Below are 5,601 nucleotides of genomic sequence, written 5' to 3'. Positions count from 1 at the left end.
AAAATGAAGAGCTGATACCAAGGGCTCAAGTAGGAAGAAAATGCTTTGAAAATGATGATGGCACATATGTACAAATGTACTTGACACAATGGATGTATGTATGGACAGTGATAAGAGTTGTACGAGCCCCCTATAAATTTTTTTTTAAGTAAACAGAATTTTTTTTAATAATGTTTTTTAATTTCATATATTTTTTATTTAATTTATCCTTCTTAGGTCAATTAGTGACATGCTCTTATGAAGGAAATATGTAAAATATAAAAGGAAAAGTATATGGAAATCTTGGAGATTAGAGATAGACACTTCTTCATTTATAGGCATTTAATTCTAACAAATATTATGAGGTAATTTTATTTTCCTCATTTTACCCATAAACAAACAGGCTTAAAATAAGATTGGTGGTGTCTGTGAGATAAAACCTTGGCTTTGTAGAATACACTCTTGTTTTAATACTCTTGATTGTTTGGTTGATTGATTATGCTACAATTCATTATTGCTTCCAGATAAAGTCTATATTTGGGGCTATGAGATAAATGGAATATTTGATTAAACTGTCAATTGCATGGAAATGGCCGCAAGGTCAAGTGATAACACATGTGCTATAGTGAAACATCAAGGCCGGAAGTTTTGATAATTCATGTATAGACTTCGCAAAAACTTTTTACAGATTCAGGATTTGTAATGAATGGCTTTTAGTCTGGGAACAACATCAAATGTAAACAATTGTTAAATTGTGTGCACAAATAAAAATTATAAATGTTATGATAAAACTTCTAGGAAATATTGCCATAGGGCATCAGGTTTCAGTAATGAGCAAGCATACCATTCTTTTGTTTATAACGATTTCGCTCCCATCCTCTTATTCTCTGATCCACATGCCTGGATGAGCTCTAAGGTGTAGGCATTATGAGGGAAAACCACGCAACTTTGAACACTGCTTTACTTCTCAAAGATCAATTTTTCACACAGCTGGTGGAGAAACGACAACCTTTCATTAGTTCTGCTGTCTCCGTTAGCCGCCATCAACTACATGAAGTCCTAAATGTATCTTGTCACCTCTTTAGATTCTCGGCTGAATATCCTTCGTTTTTCCTCTTTCTTTCTTCAAAGCTTGGATATGGCATCCTCTTTCTTCAGGAAGCCTTTCCTGACAATCTTGCCTCCCAGCCTGGTCATGGGCAATATGGACTAAATGCGTCCACTGTGTTCCTAGAATTGCTTATGCATAGGTTCCCGAGATATTGACCTCTAAATGAACAGCTACAATCACACTGCTAATTTTAAACCCTGGATGCATTAATTAGTAGTTGCTTCCCTTCGAATAAGTGTTTGAACTTTCTAAACCTTGCTTTTTCTCAATTGCATAATTAGAATAATAATTACATGTAGTTTGGTTACAAAGTTAAGTGACACTACATAGAAAGCTTCGAGGAGGTATTTGTTCCAGATCTCATCCCTTTGACTCTCCCCTCCCCAGCTGCACTCTCTCTTTTGATTTCATACTGCCGTGGGACCCATGAGACTGGCGGGTAACAACTGCATGAATGGCCTCCTTTGCTCCCCAGACCCCAGCATGGCTTCCTCCAGTGAAGCGCACGGGAAAGACCTCAGAGGGCGAAGGATTATGAAGTGAGGGCTCCTGGTACTCAGCTCCCAGCTCTCTAGTTCCTGCCATGTGAACAGGGTCATCTACATCCTTCTACAAGGCCACAGCTGAGCCACATGGCTCAGTCAGGACAATGACCTTCTCTGTGCTTCAGCAATTGTTCGTGCCCCTTGCCTCTTCCAGATCAGCATACTGCTTTATCCCTTGTTGGTTTCCTTAAACCCTACAGCTCTACCCCCACACTTATAAATAGTGCCTTTATTAAATCCCATCTGAGGATGTCAGCTGTTTCCTTCTAGGGTTGACTCGGACCAATTCCACATGCAAGCTTATTAACTATATGCACTTATTAAATTGTCCGTTGTCATTTGGCTTATGGGACTCCCTTGATAGATTAAGGCTGTGGGTCTTCTGTCACTGTTATCTTGTTATCAACCATTTTACATGACACGATTTGCATAATCAATAAATCTTTGATGATTGATCAAAGGGAGGGACATATATTTATCTGATTCCTTATGTGAGATTTCTTTCTCGTTCTTTCCCAAAAAGAAATAGAGTGCTTCATACTCAGTAATGCCAAGTAAATGTTTGCTGTGTTGAATGAAAATTAAGAAGAGAAAATGATTTACAGGAATTTTTCAGGCATATTAACCTTTGGTGCAGTTAACAAGTTATCAGGTAAGTATAAAATGCATATTAAATCAGTTTAGCAGGATTAGCATGCAGGCTGAATTAAAGGGAGGGAACAGAAATTGGGATGGTGTTTAGAAGGGGCCATTCCCCCCCCCAATGGAATTTTTTTCAATGTAATGTATTTAATTGTTTTACTTTATTTATAAAACACACTTATCACCTTCAAAGTACTCTCCATTACACTTAATACATTTGTCAATCGGCGATTCCATTTTTGGAAACAGTTTTCAAACTCATCTGTTTGGATGGCTAATAGTACCTCCCTCATTTTTTTATTCACCTCTTGTAAGTCATCAAATCACTGTCCTTTTATGTCCCTCTTTATTCGTGGAAACAAAAAGAAGTCACGTGGGATGAGGTCAGGTGAGTAAGGTGCCTGGGACAAAAGAGGTATGCTGGTTTTTGCCAAAAACTGTCACACTGGAATGGCTGCGTGAGCAGGTGCATTGTTGTGATGGCAACACCAGTCCTCCATCTGCCACAAATCAGGCCTATTTTGTCTCACACTGTTATGCAATCTTTTCAGAACCTCTACATAGAAAGCTTGATTAACAGTCTGACCTGGTGGAATGAACTCCAACTGCACTATCCCTCTCACATTAAAAACAAAACAAAACAAATGAGCATTGTCTTGATCTTTGATTTCACTTGACAAGCTTCAGTTTACATACCGTTTACACAAGGGTTGTTGAGATTCCATGAATAAACCGGAGCTGATCAAAAAATATACTTGGTTTTAAATAGCCACTCGAAAAATTGTGGGCCATAATAGAAGTGGAAAAAAATCAGTGTAAACTCTGGAGGAAATGAGATGAAGTTTGTAGAAGTACTTTATAACCTAAAGCTTTGAAACAACAGCATCGCTTTTAACAACCTTTGGAAATATACCAGGCATGAACTATTACTGCAATGTTATATCTATGGGTGATTTAACTTAAAAAAGTGAAATGTGTTGCCTCAAATCACAGATAACATGGCAGCATAGAATAAATTTATAGCTCAGTTTACTGGGATCTTTTCTAATTCTGGTTTGTCCAGTTGTTTACTTAATTTAATATAAAGTTACTATTCAAAGTCTCTCTGTCTTCTGAGCATTCTAAGAACTTTGTCTGTTCCATTGTAATGAATTTAATTTACTATGTATTGGCACTTTGTGTAATGTTTTTGGATAATATGAGATTATTTTTACTGATAAAAGAGTTGAGGAATTCTCATGTGCACCTTTATTTTAAGTTTAAATATCCTCCTAAGGGTACCTTTTGTGAATTTTACAGAGCATACTGAACTGTGTGCGCTGTAGAGATTCTATACTGATGATTTCCAACATACGCATGTGGAATGTAACTTCTTTGGGTAAATTACCCATAGATACTTGATGGGATCCCAAATATTCACAGACAGACAGCAGTACGTGAGGTCTGAGTAATTCTTGTGATGTGAAGCTCTAGAAGAGGGCTTCAAAGAGTTCCTGGAAAATAGAATTAAAAAACCATAGAATTTCCCCCCAAAATTTGAAGTTCTTTCCTATGCTCAGTAGTTTTAAATGCATGCACTTACTGCTAGGATAAAAGATGCATTTACATCAGGAAATGCCCGGACTGAAAATTTTTGTGTGTCATTTCTGTTCAATAAATATTGAAAGACATGTGCTTTCTCCTAGAGGATCTGTACTTTATTGGAATTTAGAAGCCACTCGTTTGCACTTTCAAGGGCTGTTCAGTATCACTGTTCATTATCGGTCTACAGTTGGTACATTGGCTAGATCTGCTCTGATTCATTGGAGGCTGTGCTGCCTCTTTGCAGACATCCTCTCTTCATTTTTACACGTTTGTATTTTTCTATTAATCCATTTTCTCTACATCGTGTCTTAAATCATGTCCTCTGTTCTTGCAATACAGATTTTATTCTTGGTAATGCAATTGAAATGATTCCTAATAAAGACTTAATTACAAATGGGATATGCAATAAGGGATAGCAGAACCATCCCAGAAGATTTACATGGAATAGAATTTTGCAAATCAGGAAATAGAATCCCTGAAATGAATGCCCTTTGACAAGGATAATTTATAAATTGTTCAACGGAACCAAAGACAACACAAATCACTCAACATTATGTCAACTAGGTCCTCATGGAAGATGCGCACTAGCCTGTGTGATCAAAGAAATATTAACAATGACAGTTCATGTTCAGATGAGAGAATTGTTTTACAGCTTAAATTCTGAGCACCCCAGGTTGCAAAGGGCTAAGAATGGCAACGAGAGCCCCAAATCCATGTGCACGATCCCCACGTGGATAAAGGTTTCTTTAGTAGATTACTTCCAGCCCTCTCCAGCCAGCCCAGGGAGGAGCAGTCTCTCTTGTTGCCTGGGTGTGTCCTGGATGGAAGTCACCTTACTGGGGACAGTACAGGAAGTCGCAGTCATGAGTCAAGCCCTATCAGTCTCAATCTGACTGACTTGGTTAGAAGGCCTGGACCAATTTTGTCAGCCTTTTCTTTTGTCTAACAGTGTACATGTCCCAATCACGTTCTAGAACGATTTTGTCAGCCCTTTCTTTTGTCTAACAGTGTACATGTCCCAATCATGTTCTAGACAGATTTTGTCAGCCCTTTCTTTTGTCTCACAGTGTACATGTCCCAATCACATTCTAGACCAGTTTTGTCAGCCCTTTTATTTACTTGATGTCACTGAGTTTGGTTTGTGGTTTGTGTTTTTCACTTAACATTGTATATGTCCCAATTTCTTCTTCTGTTGTCCCACCGGTGACTGTGACATATTGATCTGTTACCAGTCATGAATTTGACAAGTTCCCATGTTTCATGCCCTAGCTATCTAGTTGAGACTGTGAGCACAGGAAGACCACTTTGGCCTCAGGCTATTAGTCTTCTTCATTTGAAGGGTCCGTCCATATCTTTGTGTTGTCTTTGTCTCCTTAAAACTTAATAAATGTTCTCCATAAATTAAAAATATAACAACCCTGTGATCATCCCATTTATGCATCTTGTCCCTTCTAGGTCTATTTTTTAATATGTCTAAAATATTATATGTGACCTTAAAAAATCATCCTCCATGTTTGAAATCTTTTAGAACAGTAAAATGTACTTAATGGAATATGAATAGTAGAAGAAATACAAATATTTCTACTCATGTCTCCACTATCCACTTAATAAACATATATTTAAAGTTTAAAGCCCTATACCAGCTCCTTGGGGTGAAACCACATTTTTGCTCTAAAAATAGGGGGGGGGGTATTGTTTATATCTCCACAGGAAAAGAGGGACCAGACTTCAACCCAGTGC

This window comes from Echinops telfairi, unplaced genomic scaffold (assembly GCF_000313985.2).
Source record: "Echinops telfairi isolate 266 unplaced genomic scaffold, ASM31398v2 ScPeMD7_1713;HRSCAF=2227, whole genome shotgun sequence".
NCBI classification, from domain to species: Eukaryota; Metazoa; Chordata; class Mammalia; order Afrosoricida; family Tenrecidae; genus Echinops; species Echinops telfairi.
This window is presented reverse-complemented; position numbering follows the sequence as displayed.